Below are 21106 nucleotides of genomic sequence, written 5' to 3'. Positions count from 1 at the left end.
TAGATGGATATATATACATATAAAATAAAGTGTTAACAACTGTGAAATGTCCTTTTTTGTCTTTACTGATACTCCTTGCTTTAAAATCTACTTTATCTGATGTTGCCATGGATACATCAGATTTTTTTTGTTAATATTTGCATGGTATATCTTTTTCCATCCTTTTACTTTCAACCTTCTGTGGCTTCGTATTGAAGGTGAATCTTTTCTAAGCAGCAAATAGTTATTTTTTTAATCCAGTCTGACAAGTTTTGTCTTTTGATTGGAATGTTTAGGCTGTTTACCTGTAAATTTGTGGTATATTTGGGCTTAAATCTACCATCTTACTATTTGATTTCTACCGTATTTGTTCTGCCTGTTCTATATTGTTCTTTCTCTTTTCTCTTGCCCTTTTTGGGATTGCTTAATATTTTTAAATTCTATTTTCCCTCTCTATTACCTTGTTAATTATACATTTTTTACTATTATTGCAGTGGTCACCCTAGAGATTAAGAAATGTGTCCTAGACATTATTAAAATCTAATACAAATAATTTTACCACACTGTCTGATATAAAGTGCTCCTAAAATATTTGATCCCTTACCTGCATTCCCCACTTCCATCTGTGATTTCGAAGCCTGTGCTTTTCTGTCTATATATCACTGAGTTGGAAACCTAATGATGTCAGTCCTACGCTTCAGCCCTTTAACACAAGGTAGAGGTTTTTATCTCCCTTTCCTCATCTCATCAAAAGAAGTTGAACTGGCACCCATATGCATGTGTCACTTCCAAGCAACTATAACATAGTCATATATTGATCCCTGGAATTCCATCATCTAAAAGGGTAAATGTGGTAAAATTGGGAAGTTGTGCATGTCAAGTCAAGGTAAGAACACAGACTGGATTCAGGAAACCTGGAAATGTTTTTACCCCATCTCGACCTATATTCATTTATAGGTCACTTGATATTCTTGGCTCTACCACTAGATGTCAGCAAATCCTAGAAAGGGATGGGTTGTTCAGGGTGTAGGATTCGGGGTGTTTATTCCCATTCTCTTTCTGTTTTAATGTATTTTCCAAATGTTCTACAAAAAAAAAGGTATCCCTTTTTCTAGGAAAAAATATAATTAATATTACCCATATCAGGCACTTACTAGCACCATATCCATTCCTCTTTGTTATAGAGCAAAATAATACAGTTCATTATCACTACCAAGCTATCAGTGGGTATCTTACTTCTGTAAATCCAGTATCTTTCCCAAAGACAAGGCTGGTTCTCACTCTCCCCAAGACTTAGCTTCCACAACTTTAAAATGAGGATAACAATTCTCCCCCAAAGTGTTGATCAAAGTATGTAATGCCACCATGTAGGTGCGAGAGCCAAGGTCTGTGCAAATCGATCCCCACCCAGTTCAACAGATACACAGCAAACACAAAAGTAGTGTAGGGAGTAGCCCACAGTGCAGGTTGCCCAGAACACAGAGCACTTGGGAGACAAAACTGGAAACGTAGTCTGGATCCATGGGGTAGAGAATGCAAGCTGGGGAAAGGAGTTTGAAGTCCTCTTGGTAGGTAGTGGATTGCTTCTGAGAGTGTTTGTGTAATTACATCAGGGTCCACTTTAGGGAAACTACTATGGGCAGCTGTGTGTAAAGTGGCCTGGAGAGAGGCAGGTGGAAGGTTTGGGAAGCCATTACAGTGGTATGATACTTGGGGGCTTAAACCACCTGCTTTCTCCAGGGGGCCTTCTCTACAGTGTGGACAGATCAGCAGACCTTGATGAAAACTGGGCGTGGGGGAGGGGCGGGGCAAGAGAGAGGTTGATAGATCTATGAATAATGCATATATGAAACTAAATAGATATCCTTTTAGTCTTTTTACATAAAAAAAATCTTTCAAGCACATATACAATAAGTATATGTACTGCTTAACAAGCAACTTTAAAAATAACATTTTGTTTACTCTAAAAAAAAGGCTTTTCATTAGAAAAGAGAAAAATATGAAGACAGATGCTGCCTAGGGATCAGAATCAGAGTTGCAATTCTGAAGGTCTCGGTACCAGAGGCTTTGCAAGTGGAGGAGAAAATGGAGAAGGGACTTGGCCTTGGCTTCACAGCCAGGTCTTTGCAGAATTTACCACCCGCTGGCAGCAATCTCTCTGAATATAAGACATTCAGCCATCTCTAAGCCCTAAAACTAGACATCAACCTCCTGCCAGAGTTGAAGAGAAAGCTGCACGTGTGAAGACGTTTGAGACATAGAAACAAACACATACACAGATACACTGTCAAATCAGTTGCTTTAACCTACTCTTTTCTCAACAAACAAGTATATTGTGAACACATTTCCAAAACATAACATATGAGTACATAATTTTCGTCAGTTGGGTCACATATTTTTGCTCTTTAGTAATTTTTATCTTAATAAATTTTCCTGAGTATAAATTTCAAACAAGGCAAATATGTATATGTGTAAATTGAAATTATCCTATAATCCCATCTGCCTGACCCTCAGTCCTTTTTTTAATATTTATTTATTTATTTGGCTGTGTTGGGTCTTAGTTGCGGTGGCATGTGGGATCTAGTTCCCTGACCAGAGATCGGACCCAGCCCCCCTGCATTGGGAGCACGGATTCTTAGCCACTGGACCACCAGGGAAGTCCTGACCCTCAGTCCTTGACCCAAAGATATTCACTGAAAATAGACAGATGTCTATTCTTCAGGTGTGTTTCTCTGTATGTAATTTATTAATGTATAATTACATATAATCAGATATTTACATAAATATACTAAAATGCACATATTCTTCAAAATTATAATCATGTTATACATATTATTCTGCACCTTGCTTATTTCACTAATATGATTTCTATTATTTGCTAATGTTTATTAGCCACAAATATTGGTCCTCTAGTGAATTTTCTGTTGACATCATTGACCTGTTGGTTAGTAAATCTGCCAAACAGAGCAGAAATATAAACCCCATGGAGTCTGCAATATTTTCTCTCTACTTTTTACATAACTTTTCTTTTTTCCTGCCATACAAAGTGTTTTACATTTTTCAATATTATTGACTAAAATTATACAGTTATATATAAAATTATTCAAAATAAAGTTTATTTTTAAAATAAATAGAAGTCGCACCCATTAGGATGGCTATTATATTTTTTAAAGCAGAAAATAACAAGTGTTGGTGAGAATGTGGAGAAATTAGAATTTTGTGCATTGCTGGTGGGAGTGTAAAATGGTACAGCTGCTGTGACAAACAGTATGGACGTTCCTCAAAAAATTAAAAATAGAATTACAATATGATCTAGCAATCCCACTTATAGGTATATACCCAAAAGTAGTGAAAGCAGGGATTCGAACAAATATTTGTGCACCAATATTCATAGCAGTATTATTCACACTGATAAGACTTTCTCCTTCACCAAATTTTAGTCAGGTTCCTCTGAACCTTTTTCTCAACTAGGTCTCAACCTTTGGACTCTTGTGTTCATCCTTGCATAGCCCAATTTTAACAAAAATCCTGCTAAGTCAACTTAGCAAGAATCTCCACTCCCAATATCTGATCACCATGGTTTGCCTTCAGCAAGAACCCTAGTCAGGTTGGTTTAACCAGAATCCCCCCCCCGCTTCAATTTTCCATCCACTGACTCCCCACTCTGCTCCTAGGCTATGAACCTGTATTTGCCCATGATGTACTCAGAACTGACCTCAGTTATAATCTGAAGTTTCTTTACTCTTATTACAATAGTTCCTGAATAAAATCTGTTCTTAATACTTTAACTACTATACAGCTCTGGTTTTCTTTAACAGCAGAAGCCAAAAGATGGAAACAACCCAAATGTCCACCAATGGATGACTATCATACAGTGGAATATTATTCAGCCTTAAAAAGAAATGAAATTCTGATACATGCCAAATGAAAGAAGACACACACACACACACACACACACACACCAAATACTGTATGATTACACTTACATGAGGCACCTGGAGTAGTCATATTCATAGAGGCAGAAAGTAGAATAGTGGTTACCAGGGGCTGATGGAACAGGAAATTAATGTTTAATGAGCATGGAACAAGATGAAAAGAGTTCTGGAGATGGACAGTGGTGATGGTTGTACAACAATTTGAATGCAGTGGATAGCACTGAACTGTGCACTTTAAAAAGATTATAATGGTAAATATTATGTATATTTTATAAATAAATAAATAATACAGTCCATTGTAATAGAAATTGAGCAATACCCTGGGGAGCATCAAGTGCCAGCCCCTAGAGAGATTAGAGCACTCAGAGCCCAGGCAGCTTCAGGACACAAAGGACAAAGCTTTCGAGTAATTCAAGGCTTCACTATTTATCTCTCTTAACCCAGCCCACACTTAAGTACAAGGATTACACATGCACGTGCATGAATACTAGGAAGCGTGGCTCATTGGAGCCATCTTTTTTTTCACAATTTATATACATATTTTCCCTTTACTTCTTTCCATTCACTTGGATACTTAATCTACCCATATGTTCTAACTTAGTTATCTCAATTACAGACTTAAGGAATGGGTCTCTATCAAGAGTCACTGTCAAATCTCGCTTTATTTTGAAAATGGATGACCTAGGTAAGTGGTTCTTTCTCACATTCATGGCCCTTTAATATGTCTTCTTCCTAGGTTCTGTGTGCTGGACTAGTGGAAATATATTGCTTCACCTCTACAGACATCATAAGCCAGAGGGGAAGAGGATGGGGGACTGGACGAAATAGGTGAAGGAGATTAACAGGTACAAACTTGTAGCTATAAAATAAATAAGCCACCTGGATGTAATGTACACATAGGGAATATAGTCAATAATATTGTTATAAGTTTGTATGGTGACTGATGGTAACTGGACTTATGGTGATCACTTCATAATGTATAAACTATTGAATCACTATGTTGTACATCTGAAACTAATATAACATTATATGCTAATTATAGCTCAATTTAAAAAAACAGGTTTGCTTTTTGAAAAATAACTTAGACTGAAAGAAACAATCAGATCAAGTCCGTAGAAAGAGATGAAACACAAAATCAAAATGATGATCTTTTTATAGTTGCTCTCATCTCAGGGCTCATTTGTAAATAGGTTCTTAACAATTTATATTTTTTATTAGGGTCCACAGTCTGCTAAATAAAAGCAGTAATAAGATATTTCATAAAGTATCATACAATTTAAATCTTATGAACTTAATTTCATAAAAAAAATAGGTGCATATTCATACTGGCTACCCTAAAAATGTTGTGTTTCATCTATGGTCTAAAATAGTGTATAAGAGATTTAGTTCCACCACTAAAAACAATCCCATCACTACATTTTTTACATGTTTTACAACAAAAAGTTTGTGCTCTTAATCAAAAAGATCCACAGACTAATTCAGCATGTAAAAAATAATTTTACAAAAACACCAAGAAAACCTTTCAAACTCACTTTTATTTTCCTTTTTCTTCCTCACAGAACTTCTCCATACATCACATTTCTTGCAGCTATAAAGTCACTTGATGTTGGTCAGGTACCATTTTATGCCTAAACTTTGCTGGCATGAAAATATGACACTTAACCAGTGTTAAATGTATAAAATATTTATATAGGGCAGCACACCAAGGTTTATACACTTGGCAATTAAACCACATAAAAATAGGACAAGACCCCCATTCTACATGTTTCGAATCAAGTGTTCACAGTCCCTATCTGGTGACTGTCCACTGATTCAAAAGGCAGCAGAGGCAACAGGCAGTTACTTCAAAGGACATTGAACACTATGATCTAGAAGCACATTATGATGTTACCCCAGTGTCATGTACCACCCTACCTTTGTCCAGGGTGGTCTCATAATTCTAGAATGGCAGGTCCAGCTGATACAAAATAAAGACAGACAACATAATATTTAGTCTGTGGAGATATCCTAACTCATTACTATGCACACACTGTGATTTTGAACACAACTCGTCCTAAAAACTTGTCAAGAACATCCTGGTGTTTTCGGTTGGGTAATCCATCTACCTTTCACTTGACTGTTACTTCTTTTACAGTACTGCAGGGTCAAAGGTGACCTAGATGGCAACTAATGGCTATAGATACCTCACATGCAGTTTTTTCTCATAATATGGAAAATATTTTATTCCTATAATTCCATTGGGAGGATAAGTTGATAGAGTAGCTGTGTTTTCATCCTTCGAAATACATTCTATAGTTGGTTCTCCTTAAGGCTTTAATTCAATTACTCTGTTTGTTTTCACATGAATACAAGGCTTTCCTCTGGTATAACCAAACTTAGGATCATCCACACCACCACATGCTTGAAGTAAGACAGTAAAAAAACTGACATGCAACATAAACTGGACTTCTCTGTTCAAAAGGCACTTCATCAGGACAGACTGTGAGATTCTTCTGTTCTTCTAAGTCATATGGCTTTAGGTCTCCAATGTACCCTTTATAGGAATCTGGATCAGACAGATTGAATGAATATTCCAACGCAGTCACTGATTTTGGAAAAACCGTAAGTCCTGGACTATCTGGTCACGATATTTTGGAACCTCATGGTTCAGATTCTGAAACATAGCCCACATTGTGAATGAGAAGAGCGCAGCCAGGAACCCATAAAAGCCTGGGTAAAAGGGCAAGATCAAACCTTTGTTTAAGGGCCTTTTCACTGTTCAAATACAAGTGCGTTTTCGTGTATGATGCGCTTGTGTGATTAACCCACAGCTGTACATTCAGTGTACAGTACACACTCAATACTCCCACTCTTTCCGACTGGTTGGGGTGGCAGCGTTAGTCACAAGACAGCTTCAGGGGTGGAAATTTCCTCTTCCTGGGAGTGGAGCAGGGTCTGGCTTCGCTGAACCGCTTGGCACCTCCGCCAGAGTCTCTCCGTACAAAGGCGCGCTACGTACAAATAAGGCCCTGGGGGCGCTCGGGCCGCAGGCTCCAGGCTCGGGCTCCAGGAAGGGGTCCCCGGCTGGCCGGCGCCGCTCAGGAAGGGAGGCTCCGGCTCATTGGAGCCGTCTTAGAGGTTGCTTGCCACAGCATCATTTGTCCATCTCTCTATACTGGTTGCTGAGAATGCTTTCATATATCATGAGAATTAGCCCTAATTTGCAAATATTTACTCTAACCATTCCAGACAAGCTTTGCTGGGATGTTATTGTTTTTGTTATTTGCCATAGGGCATTTAAAATTTTTCAGTAATAGAATCATTTACAAGTAATACAGCTCACTATATAAAATGATCAAAAAATAATATCCTGGCCACCATCGACTGCACAGGGAGATTAAAGCATTCGGAGCTCTGGTAGTTTCGGGACACAGTGAGAAAGCTTTATTGTAATTCCAGGTTTCACTGCTGAGCAGGCATTTACAAGACAGTGTCCCTGATTTACTTCACCTCTCCTAACTTCCCATAGCCTGGTCTGAATTAGGGATTTAATAAGAAGTAACCTGAATAGCTCTTAAGATCAAGGGAGATTTTGGGAGCCTGGTGCTTAATCCCTCACCCACAGGGCTCCCCAGGGCGGGAGACATGATGAAATCACAATGCCACATGAACAGTTCTGTGGACCAGTGACTGGTCCCCTCACACTTAAGGAGAGTGACGTAGTGTCAGCCACTGTCTGAGTCAATGGCACAAAGCATGGGCCTGGGCACACTACACTCTGTATCCCCTTTGCTTTGACCCCAGGCCATGTACCTCCACCAGCCCTCTCAGCTCACAGTGATTCTCTAGGTCCTCGTAAAAGGTAAATGTCATTTTTGTTTGTTACTCACATCAGTAGTTCTCCAACTGTGGTCCCTGGACCAGCAGCATCAGCATCACCTGGGAACTTGTTAGAAGTGCATATTCTTGGGCCTCACCCAGATGGGGCCCAGTAATTAGTGTTTACACATCATACAGATGACACAAGGCAATTTGAGAACCATTGCTCTAATCTAGAAATGACTGATAGAGTTTTATATGTTATCACCTCTCTGAGCCTCAGTCTTCTCAGTGGATGAGACAAAATCCCTCACTTTACCACAGTGGTGTGAGGAATAAATGGGAAATCCTTTGCAAATGGTATCTGTTGACTCTTCTGTGTTGTAAGATGAATTACCTCCTGGAGCTAGGAAAAGAATAGAAAATCCTTATACTATTTCCTTTTTTTTAAAGAAAGTGCTATAACTGATCTAAAAAAAAATAAAGTCTTTTAAAAATGTGCTTTCTTTTCCTCCTTACTTTATCTTCCAGGAGACTATAATACAAAATATAGTGAGAAAATCTATTTTTAAATGTCTGGCACACAATAAGACTTCAACAAATGTTAGTCCTGGCCTACTCTGATTTCCCTCTCACATAAACTACATAGAATACAGCTATCACAGACAGCATCTGGAAATGTAAACAATAAGTAAAATATACATATATTTGCATAATGTATGAAGCTTTGGTGCCATGTCTTCATTGCATGAAGGAGGAGTCCTGAGGGAAGAAAATACTCCCACCATGTCCTTTTTTTAAGAGTTATTTATTTAATTTTTGGCTGTGTTGGGTCTCCATTGCTGTACGTGGGCTTTCTTTAGTAGCGGTGAGCAGGGGCTACTCTTCATTGCGGTGCATGGGCTTCTCATTGTGGTGGCTTCTCTTGTTGCTGGCTTCTGTAGTTGTGGCACATGGGCTTAGTTGCTCCGCGGCATGTGGGATCTTCCCGGACCAGGGATTGAACCCATGTCCCCTGCATTGGCAGGTGGATTCTTAACCACTGCACCATCAGGGAAGTCCCATCCACCATTTCCTTTTATTCCAGGTGGTTACTTGACCCTATTAGTTTAGCTCAAGTTTGACATTGAAGAGGAATCATTTCTGCCTGATCAGTGTGGCTAGAGGTTTTGCCTGAGCCTCAGGCCTAATGCAAACATTACCAACTTGCCTAGAACACTGTCTGTAACATACCAGCCACTCAGTACACAGGAATGAATGAATGAATGATAGTGACTCCTGGGCTCAGTCTCTGGATGATCACCCATCTCCTCATGTAGAGGGCTGCAATCATGACCTCTGATAAATGGAAAGAAGCAGGTTTTGAGAACCTCTGTGTATCAGGTTTTGTTCTAGGTGTTCGAGATACATTAGTGAACAAAACAAAGTGTTCACCCTCCATGTAGCTTACATTCTAAATTCTTAGAATATAGAGGAAGAATCAGACAAATATACACTGTAATGTCAGGTAATGATAAGTGCTATGAATGTGCATGTGGATATGAGGCTTAGCAAATAGAATTATTATTCCCCCAGCAGCTTAGAGAAATGGCTGATGCCAATTCTGAGGCATTTAATGTACAAGATAAGTCTAGAATATCTTGTTATATCATTTAGCAAAGAAGTGGTCAAAGATTACTAGAGTAAAAAAATTAAGGAATGCTGAGGTCATGTCAAAAGGACACAGGAGATAGCCTGAAGAGTCTTCCACTGGCCTAAGATAGAACTTGAGCATAAAAAAGACTATACCAAAAATAAAAAAGACTATAACAGATTGAAACACATTGAACATGTTTTTTTTTGTTGTTGCTGTTTTGTTTTTTTGTGGTACGCGGACCTCTCACTGTTGTGGCCTCTCCCGTTGCAGAGCACAGGCTCCGGACGCACAGGCTCAGAGGCCATGGCTCACGGGCCCAGCCGCCCTGCGGCATGTGGGATCTTCCCAGACCAGGGCACGAACCCGTGTCCCCTGCATTAGCAGGCGGACCCTCAACCACTGCACCACCAGGGAAGCCCTGAACATGTTTTTTAAACTGTCAAGACAGTTCTCAGAAAAAGATATATAAATGACGCTTAAATATATGAAATAATACTCAACTTTACTCATGAGAAAAGTATAAATTAAAACTAAGGTAAGATAATTTCTCACTTATCAGATTGGCAAAAAGTCAAAGGTTTGACCACATAGTCTTTGGTGAGGCTGTGAACAGACATTCTCATGCTTTGATGGTGGGAATGTAAAATAGTACCACCCCAATGGAGGGGAAGTTGTTGAATCTTGCAAAATTACATAAAGCTTTTTCCCTTTGACCCTGTAATCCCACTTCTAGGAATGTATCCCAAGGATACACTGGCAAAAATACAGTAAAGCATATGCAGTAGATTATTCACTGCAGTTCTATATGTAATAGCAGAAGGTTAAAAAAAAACCAAATGTCCATCAATAAAAGACTGTTTGAATCAATTGCAATACATCCACATTAAAGAGTATTATGTAGCTGTAAAAAGAATGAGGAATATATACTCTATATACTACTTTGGAATGATCTCCTGGTATATTGTTAAGGTGAAAAAGACAAGGTGGAGAAAAGCATGTATAGTATGCTACCATTTACCTAAAAAGGGAGAGAGAGGGATGAGTACACAGATGATAGTGATAGAGGATGATGATAGATAGAGAGAGAGAGAGATAGATTCCTGATATTAGATCAAAATAATGGGCAGACATCTGATCCACTCCCATCTTGGGCCCCAGGAGTTCAGGCTATGGGATTGGCAGCAGCAAAGTAGCCCAGCTTTGTGAAGACTCCTAGGCACCAAGGCACTCATCTTCCTCACTGAAGCCACCACCAAGATTTCTAAGAAGAGGGTCAATTCAGCTAAAGAGGAAGTAAAGAAAGAGCCCAAGAGGAGATTCACAGGTTGTAGCCAAACCTGTTCCTTACAATTTGAGACTAAGCAAAAAACAAAAGGCAACAAGAAAGAATAAACCTTCAGGAAAAATGTGCAAACAAGAGGGAAAGGAGGAGCAAAAGAGAAATCCACTGGGACTGGGGTGGCTAACCAAGACACTAAAGGCTGCAAAAAAGAAGAAACAAAAAAGGAGAGCATGGCCTCTGATGCAGCAGGACGGAAAGAAGTCAAGTCTGACTGGCATACTTAAACCAAGTCTTACTGGTGGTCCCAGTGCCTCCCTTCTTCAACAATATGGAGGAATGTTTTTTATCAGCTATTTAGAAAATGCAAATTTTTAAGTAGTTCCAGAAACATATTTTTAAGAAGGAAGAAATTCCACCTCATTTAAAAAATATATTTAGATAAGTGTAAATGCTTTGTTTAGGAGATGAAATCATGTGCTGGCTGTTTATTTTTCTGTAAAGCCATAGATTAGTCAGATATTGAATGAAAGGAAGCTTTGACTGCCTTGTGTGTCAACTTAGCATTCCATAGACTGCAGACGAGGGTGGTGTTTATATCCTGTTATACAAAGCATAACTAAATGGTAGTTTAGAGCCACAATCATGCACTTAACATGTCATAAATAATTATTTATTCATATTGTTTTATTAATTATCATATCAGAAAGCAAGAAAGCTATCAAAGACGATTGGGGTAGTGTCAAAAGCACTCAGGAACCAACTTGAAAAGGGCTACAATGCCAATTTGAATATCATTAAGAATAATAACTGCAATGAACTTATGAATTGAAACACATCAAAAATGTTAAAAACCCATGAGTAATAATGACACTGAAAAATATATTCATTGGTCACCTTTGGAGGATGGTGCTAAGGAAATCCAAGCTGCCCCTCAGAGTGATGAAATAGCTTTCGAGAGGAATTTTTCCTTTATAGACATATTGCAACTAGTAAATGAAGGAAGAATTATAGAATTGGAATATCACCATCTTATAAACCCCTAATGAAATAATGAATCTAGGTAATGACTGTCAGTGACCACTAATATCACAAAGAAGAGATTCAGCCAGATATTCTGTACCTCTTGATAGAAATAGACACAACATTTATGAAATATTCCTGCCCCAAAAAATCAATCTTGAATCAGATCAAGGCACTAGATCTACCAGTTTACAGGAAGTATAAGGAACAAAAGAATATGTTAACCAACACTTCAGAGATGTGATCAGCAAAATCCAAAATGTGATAAACTTTACAGGATAAACAACCTGTTTTCTTCAACAAATAAATTGAAATAATAATTTTAAAATAAAAACAGAGACAGGGAACCAATGAATTGAGAGACTTAAGAGACATCCACAAAATACAATGTATGGATGTATTTGAATCCCGTTTCAAAGAAACTGTAAAAGGAAAATTAGGTATTCAGGAAATTAGAACACTAAATGGAAATATAATGTTAAGAAATATTGTTAATTGTTTTATGAATAATAGTGATTTCTTTAAAGTCCATCCTGCTTGGATGGGTTAAATACAATTGACTATAAATTGATAATTATTGAAGTTAGTTGGTGAGAATATGTTAATCTATTACTATCTACTTAGGTATATATGTTTGAAAAAATCCATATTAAAAATATAAGAAGCATACATTTACAGCATCCCTACTATAAATTCATGTCCCTACTAAGAGTTGAACTCAGCATGAACGTAAATGCACCATTGGTCTAGTTTGGTAGAAGTGGTTCAGAAAAAGCAATAATGAGGTCAGAAAAAGAAGTATAATTAAATGAATTATGAAGGTCAAGCACAGTAAGTCAAAAAAACATAAGCTAAACCCTTCAGCCATCCATAGGCACTCAAGATATTAAGAAGATAAAAGTAATACTAGAGCTTTTCAGATATTCTTGGAATTTTATTTGATTGGAGTCTTACCAGATGCATCTGGTAAGAGAATGATGATAGTGAGTTAGTTCTTCTAAAAAACCAATCTTTGATCATCTGCAGCCTCCTCTTCTGCCTTACTTCTCTGTCTCAGTAAAAGCTGCCATCGCCTCATCCAACCAGTTGTTCAAGCCAAAAACCTAGGAATCATTGACACCTTCTTCTCCCTCATTCTCCACATCCAATTCTTTACCAAGAGCTGTTAATTTGCAAATACTTCTAAAATACTTCTCCTTCTCTCCATCTCCACCCCTAACATCCTAGCAAATGTCACCATAATTCTCATCCAAATAACTGCATTAGCCTCTCAACTCTTTTAGTTATCCCTCCACTCTTGCCCCCTCCAATCAATTCTCAGAAGTGCAGCTAGAATGTTTTCAAAATGTAAATCCTGTCAGGCTCATTTCCCTGCCTAAATCCCTGCTATGTCTTCCCCTGGGTCTTGAGATAAATACCAGGATCCTAAACATAGAATATAAGGCCCTGTGTAATCTGGTCCCTGCTACCTCTCCAGCTTCATTTTCCACCATTTTGCCTCCCACTTTCTGCAGTCCAGTCACACTGACCTTATGTTCTTCAACTGCATCACACTCTCTCGGTGTCAAGGTCTTCATGTATACAGTTACCTCTGCCTGGAACTCTTCCTCACACCCTACTTCTTGAACCCATTCTTCTGGATAACTCCTATTTATCTTTCAGATACCAACTTAATATCTGTTTCTAGAAGTCCTCTGACCCTAACTCCTCCACTCCCACATAAGGTAAAGTGTTGACAGAGTACTTCTCCCATCATAGCCCTTATCACACCATATAACAATTATTTGTTTAATATACTTCTCTCCCAGTAGACTCTAAGCTCTATAAGAGAAATAATCAGGTATGACTTGTTCACTATTTTATTTCCAGCATTTAGATCATTGCATGGCACAGTTTACTCAAAAAATAGTTGTTAAATGAAAGGAAAATAAGTCCCTTGTTGTTTTGAGGACTTCCCTGTTCTGAAGGTGACACAACTGTTTTATTAATGCATATTAATGAATACTGGTTTAAAAAACATCAGAAGAATCTAAATGTTACAATATTTTCATGTCCTGATGTTCTGCCTATCCACAGACGGTGAGACATTCTATCAATAAGGCCTGTGCCTAAGAATGAGTTTATACATTATGAGTGCCTGCTGTTTAAGGTCAATTCTCCACCTGTACTCTGCATCCATTCCTGTCCAGTATCTTCAGATACTTTGCCTACATCCTTATCTCTCTTTATAGATCATTCTAATAGATCATAGTAGCATCTAAGCCTGCTCTAGTATCACTCATCTTTGAAAAGCCCTCACTTGATCTATATTCCTCTCCACCTACCACTCAATTTCTCAACGGCTCTTGAGAGTAAATTTTTTCTAAAGAATTATCTATTCTCATTGACTCCTCTTCTTAATCTCCCATTCACTCTTCAGTGTACTCTGAAATGGCTTCTCTATCTGAAATGGAATCTCTATCACACCACTGAAACTACTCTTGTCAAGGGCACTGAAGACCTCCATGTGCCAAATCCAGTGGACACATCTCTGTTGTCTTCTTGCTTGATTCCTTAACAGTTGAATTCCGTTTTTGAAATAGTTTCCTCTCTTGAATCCTGGGGTACCACTGTCTACTAATTTTCTTCTTACTCCACTAATCACTCCTTCTCAGTCTCTTTTGCTGGATTCTTCCATATGCTGGGGTTCCTCAGGGATCTTTTCTTGACCCTCTTCTCATTTCCCACTCTATACCCTTTCCTTAAGAGGCATTCTCATGATTACAATTACAGCCTATGTACTGGTGACTCCCAAGACTATAACTCCAGCCCAATCCTCTCTGCTGAGCTTCAGATTCATATACCTGACTGCCTGCTGGACATCTCCACTTGATGTTCTTCGAGTACTTCAAATTCGAACATGTCTGATAGCAGAGTCATCATCTTCATTTTAAATGTGCTCCTCTTCCAATGTTACCTATCTCATGGGCACTACCATCCAATCACTTGCAGAAGCTAGAAAACCAGAGTAATTCTTGATTTATTCTTCCCCTCTATCTCTAATCAGCCATGAAATTCTACTATTTCTACAGCATTAATATCTTTTGACTCTTTCCAAGTATCTTTTCCCCATCCCCAGAACCAGAAGCCCTATGAATTAAAAATATTGTAGTACTCTCGTTTCTGCTCTAATTCAATAGTACTAAACTCACATGTATGTTAAAATTAAAATAGCTTCTGACAAAGACTTCTTCCTTGACCAAACTTTAATTAGGCTTCGCTGAGCCCTCTTCTTGACTAAGACTCAATCTTGGCCTACCTTTAGCAAAGAATCCTGTTAAGACAGTTTGGCAAGAATGTCCCTATGCTTGATATTTCCTCTTAGTAATTTTCTATACACTGAACCCCTCACTCTTCTCATAGACTATAAATCCCCAGCTGTCACTGTGGTATTTGGAGTTGAGTTCAGTCTCTCTCCCTTGCTGCAATAGTCTCTACCCTGTCGCAATAATCTTGAATGAAGTCTTCCTTACCATTTTAACAAGTGTTATAATAATTTTTCTTTGACATTTCTTCCAAATTTATTGATTATACACTTAATAATTTCATCAGAACTAATTTTTTCTTTTCCTTGGTTCCTCCACCCTTATGGTGCCCTAAATATCAATATATGCTTAGTCTGCCTACTGGGAAATTTAACACTATTCCCTCCTACACTTTAATTCAGACTATCGACACTTACTGCCAAATCAACCTGTTTCCTGTGACCATGCTGAGTTATTTGTATTGCTGTTTCTTCTAACTGGAATCCCTTTGTCTGTCCTCCACATTTGATGGACTAACTTTAGCTTTCCTTCAAATCTCTTCTTAGACATAATTCACTTTGGGAAGCCTTCTCTACCCCAATAGTGTGCTAGAATTAACTTATCCTGACTTTCAAGAGCCCATTATGCACAACTCTATGTTCAGTGATATCAATTTGGTAGCTTGAAACTGGCCATGATGGGAGCATTTCCACCATGAAAATCAGCAAACACTAACAAATCAGGGCTTTTATTTTTTTCAGAGAACTGATTGTTAAACATTAACCAGCACACCACTGCGCTGCCTCCTCCCCACCCATCCCAAATTTGGGTTAGATGGCTCTGCTATGGGCTCTGATAATAACCCTAACCCCCATCACTATGTACTGTAGGTTACTTGTCTGTGTCTCCCTCCATACTGAAATTTTCTTGAGAGTAGAGATACTATATCTCTAGATTCTTAGCCAGTATTTGGTTCATGTAAGTTACTAATTAGTGTTAGTAGTCTTTGACAGATTGTTTATCTGAATGAATGACTAGAATGCATGCTTGTTAAACACTTGCCAACCGTGGGAGAACCATTAGCAGATATGACGGTTCTTGACTACCATCTTCAGTGATCACTTATTTGCCTGAAAAGCATGGAATCAGAGCAAAGGGACTGAGCTGGATACTTTCCATGACCTGTGCCATCAAGCTGTGATTTGATGCAGATATTTCATCTACACCATAGGTATATGTTTGTCCTACAGAATGAACCATGCTAACCATGGTCCAGGGATCCCCCTCTCTCTTCCCTCTCAAGCAGCAGAAAAGACTGTAGTGTTTGCCTGTCTGATTCACTCTCTTCTTGGCTGCTATTGTTCATCAGCCAGCATTTTCGGTTAACATCAAGGGACTACAATAGCATGCAGATCCAGTAATATCTGGCATAGCAGATTTCCAAATCCACTCATATAAGGAGATAGAAATGGTACCATAAGCAGAGTTCTGGTGTAGAGGAGAACCTCTCTAAAATAGCTACAGCCAGAAGCTTGAGAGTTGTAACTCAGCTAGACATCCTTGATCTGTGACTACAAATCCCTGGATAGCTAGAAGCACCCCTGGGGATTCCAAAAATAGTTATGGCAGAATACTCCATAGTCCTGCTACTCAAAGTATGATCTGAGATCAAACAGCATCAGCACCACCTGAGAGACTGTTAGAAAAGCAGAATCTGGGACTTCCTTGGTGGCGCAGTGGTTAAGAATCCGCCTGCCAATGCAGGGCACACAGGTTCGATCCCTGGTCTGGGAAGATATCACGTGCCGCTAAGCCCGTGCGCCACAACTACTGAAGCCCGCGTGCCTAGAGCCTGTGCTCTGCAGCAAGAGAAGCCACTGCAATGAGAAGCCCATGCACTGCAAGGAGGAGTAGCTCCCGCTCACCGCAACTAGAGAAAGCCCATGTGCAGCAACAGACCCAACACAGCCAATAAATTAAATAAATAAATAAATTTATAAAAGAAAGAAAAGTAGAATCTTAGGCTCCACTCTGGACCTATTGGATTAGAGTCTGCATTTTCAGCATATTCCTCCAGGTGATCTGAATGCATATTTAAGTTTGAAAGGCACTGACCTATAGAACATCGAATTTTCTGTAACCAAGCAGTTAGAGCCATGGAGTTTAGGGTGTGAATGCTAATGACACTTCATAATAATAAATACTATTTATGTACCATGAAGGTATTTACATTCATTCTGTCATTGAATGAAAAAATAACTCTACTACTTAGTCAATTAAAATCAACATGACGCTGAAGCTTGAAAGCTCACCATCTGAAAAAGAAGCACCCTAATAAACACCACAGGCTTGGGAGTGAAACAAAGCCTGGATTTGAGTCCTGCTTATTTCATTCACTTGTAGAATGATCTTGAAAGAACTACTTAACTTTTCTAAATAACCATTTCTTCATCTGTAAAATGGCGATAGTAATAGTATTTTATTTTCAGAGTGGTGGTGAGAATTAAATGCAAAAATATATATAAAATGTCTGGCATATGGTAGTTACTCATTAAATGTAAGTTCCCTCTCTCCCTGCAACCTCCATTCTGAAAAGAAATTAAATTTAGAATAAAACAAACAGCTCAATCATGCCACGGAGAGCCTTTGGAAATTTAACAGCCAAAAGGAAAATAAGTTCTATTTTGTACATGATGTGGTAAATTCAATACCATTTCTGTGTGGTGCAATGAATTGGTTTGATAGAACCTGGGTTGAAAGAAAGACCGTTACATTCTTTTCAAATCAATTGGTGGGATTTCCTTTCAGTTTTTGGATTTCCTAGGTTACTATCAGAGATGCATGTTGTATTCTTCCATGCTCTCTGGGAAGCATATTTTGGCCTGGTGTCTTTACCTATCAAAACAGAGACACAAGCCTAGACAGACAGGAGAGAGTAAATACTGAGGAGTACTGGGTGGGCAGCCCAGGTCCCACACAGTCTTTCCCAATCCAGGGCCACCACCATTAAAGCTTCTTCTCTTTACATCTGTTTTGTCATCTGATTGTTCTCTGATATCCCTGTTCCCACCTCCCACCATGCTCTATGAATACCAGAAGCAAGTTTTTCAGGGTTTTGTTGTTGCTTCTGCTGTAAGGAAACAACACGATGGTGACAGCAGCAGCTTCCCCTCCCCTTAAGTGTGGGCTGGACTCGCTTCCAACTGAAAGAATATGACATAAGTGAGGGTGTGTGTCTAGGTCACAGGTCTCACAGCTTTCTGTTTGATCTCTCTCAGGTCATTCATTCTGGAGGAGGTCAGTAATTGTGTCATAAGGACTCTCAACCAACCCTATGAAGAGATCTACATGGTGAGGAACTGAGACATCTTGCAAGCCCCATGAGCCCATCTTGGAAGTGGCTACTTCAACTCCAGTCAAACCTTCAAATGGCTGCAGTCCTGGCTGACATCTTTTTTTTAATAGGTATATTCTTTTTTAATATAAATCTATTTATTTATGGCTGCGTTGGGTCTTCATTGCTGCGTGTGGGCTTTCTCTAGTTGCAGCGAGTGGGGGCTACTATTCCTTGCGGTGCATGGGCTTCTCATTACAGTGGTTTCTCTTGTTGCAGAGCATGGGCTCTAGGTGCGCAGGCTTCAGCAGTTGTGGCACGCGTGCTCAGTAGTTGTGGCTCGTGGGCTCTAGAGCACAGGCTCAGTAGTTGTGGAATACGGGCTCAGTTGCTCCATGGCATGTGGGATCTTCCCAGACCAGGGCTCGAACCCGTGTCCCCTGCATTGGCAGGCGGATTCTTAACCACTGCACCACCAGGGAAGCCCCCCCGGCTGACATCTTGATTGCAACCTCATCAGAGACCTGGAGCCAACTTAGCCACTCCCAGATTCCTGACCCTCAGAAATATGTGAGATAATAAATGTTTGTTGTTTTAAGCTGCTACATTTGGGGGTAAGTAGTTATGCAGCCATAGATAACTAATAAGAGACTTCAAATAATTTGCTCCCCTCAAAAGGCAGACTTATATATACTACTGGAAACAATGTATAAAGTTGCCATTCTCTGTCCCTTGGTTTTGTTTAACAATTCTCCCCATAGGAGACATCACATGTCTGCTCTTCTTCTTGTATTACTCAATCAGCTTTTGTGGAAGCCATAGTATTTGTTTAGGGGTAACACTGAATGAACAAGATGAGTACACCTGAAACTATAAGAGACCAACCAAGGGGGATTTAAAATCTGCTCAAAAAGAACCAAGAGATAAGAAATCAAGGTGGCTGGAGAAGTAAAAAGTGGTTTCAAAGAAGAGGTAAAACATTTTCAGCATATTCTGCAGAGAATAAAATTGTTTTTCTAACCAAAAAAAGTAAACTAATATCAACTGAGAAATACTGAATTGGGAACAAGTGGAAGAACCAACCTTATATGTAGCAAATTTTCCTATCCAGCTCACATACACTTCTGTAAATTTGAAGATAATGCTGTAACAGTTTGGGAACTATTTGTCCTTGATCTAGTGAGCAGTGAGACCTTCTGGAACAGAAGGAAAGTGCGTCATCACAGCCCATAAACAATAAAGCCAACTGTCAACTGGAAATAAACATATATTGAGCACCTACTGTGTGCCAGGCAAGGGACTCTGCATGGGGAAAGGTGGCTTGCCTTAACCAGACTCCTCTCCCCAGGGTTGGCACCCCTCCTTTTCGCCCTGCTTGATACTCTTCCTCCACAAAATAGATGAGTAGGGGCAAGGAATCTAGACATAGAGCTAGAAGGAGAGGGGCAAATTCCTGTCACTACCACTAATGAGACTTCATAATAAACATGTAACATGAGTATAAACTAACGATTATATTCATTTTGCCATTTAATCTACAAACAACTGCATTTTCTCCACTCCTCTCTAATTTCCAGCAATCTGCTTTTTTACCAAAATAAGGCTGGTCCTCCCCCTTCCTTGAGACTTGGTTTATTCTTCTCTGAAATGAGAGTAACTATGCTCCCTCGTGGGGTTGATCTGAGGATGTAATGACATCATGTGTGTGTGAGAGCCAAACCCTGTGAAAATTGAACTCTAGCATGTTAAAGGGGTGTGGAGAATGCAGGAGTCTCTTGAGGGAACAGACAATGGTGTAGTTTGCCAAGAGCACAGATGGCTTGGAAGAGAGGACTAGAAATGTAGCTTGGATCCATGGAGTGGGGAGCATTGAATGCCACCTCAGGACTCTACAAATAATGTCAGAAACTCCAGCCTGGATAATGTGTTGGTTGGGGCCGGGGTGAGAATACTTTGGCATAAGAATAATAATATTATTTCAAGTGATAATGGCATACAAATGTTATCTTTTATCTCTTTCCACTTATTTCAAGATCTTATTTATTGTGGTTAATATGCAACATGTCTTATTTTCTAGAATTTTAACTCCCAAATTTCATCTCAAATGAAGCTGTATACATATATAACATTTGTATTTTACTCACAACTTTCTGACAACAATGTTATTCCAAGACCTTGGGAGATGGAGGGAAGTGACAGCCAGGGTAAGCAGTATGTCTTTCTATTGATAGGCAGTGGGATGCCTCTGAGAGTGTCTGCGTAATGAGATCACAACCAGCTTCAGGAATCCTCTTGGGGTTAATGAGCTTCCCAGGATCCCACGGAACTGACACAACCTGTGCTCAGTAAATATGACTTTCTTTCCTTCTGAGACTCTATCCCCACTCGTTACCCTAACCCCAAAGGTGTTCACTCCTGACACAGGCCCCTATGGGGGTCATGATTTATTTGTGGAAAATAAATGGTTCCATTTTGGGGTTAACAGTCACACCTCACATGAGACTTAGCACATGATCAGTGCTCAATAGATATTTTTTGAATGAATGAACAATGGATGGATAGGTAAATGGAAATTTGGCCACACTGCTCTCCCGCTGCCTCTTACCTCCAGCCATACTGGCCTTCTTTCAGTCTCTTCTACTCACCATGCTCTCTCTGAACACATAGCCTTAAGCCTTCTCCCCAACCCCCAGCTCCAACCTAATTAGTCTCTATTCTTCTGTTACCTCTTAGCTCAATAATCCGTTCTCAGAGCAACATTCCTGACCACCTTGACTAGTCAAATCTCCCTATTTTATAGGCCCTCATAGCATCATGGACCCCTTCTTCCTCGTACTT

The 21106-nt window shown here is 39.3% G+C and overlaps 1 pseudogene across 1 annotated transcript in view; it reads right to left on the bottom strand.

Annotated features, from left to right (window-relative positions):
* Positions 1 to 6069: 6069 nt before the first annotated feature.
* LOC309796240 (sodium/potassium-transporting ATPase subunit beta-3-like) overlaps positions 6070 to 21106 on the bottom strand; it is a 28623-nt pseudogene continuing 13586 nt past the window's right edge. Inside the window, exons 4-5 of the transcript in view lie at positions 6864 to 6990; positions 6070 to 6668 (exon numbers count right to left, since the gene is read on the bottom strand). The product of the transcript in view is annotated as a sodium/potassium-transporting ATPase subunit beta-3-like (transcript). The remainder of the gene's footprint in view (positions 6669 to 6863; positions 6991 to 21106) is intronic.

The sequence above is a fragment of the Mesoplodon mirus genome (assembly GCF_964341445.2).
Source record: "Mesoplodon mirus genome assembly, chromosome: X".
NCBI lineage: Eukaryota > Metazoa > Chordata > Mammalia > Artiodactyla > Ziphiidae > Mesoplodon > Mesoplodon mirus.
The sequence above is the reverse complement of the archived record's forward strand: the minus strand, read 5'-3'. Positions and strand labels throughout refer to the sequence as shown.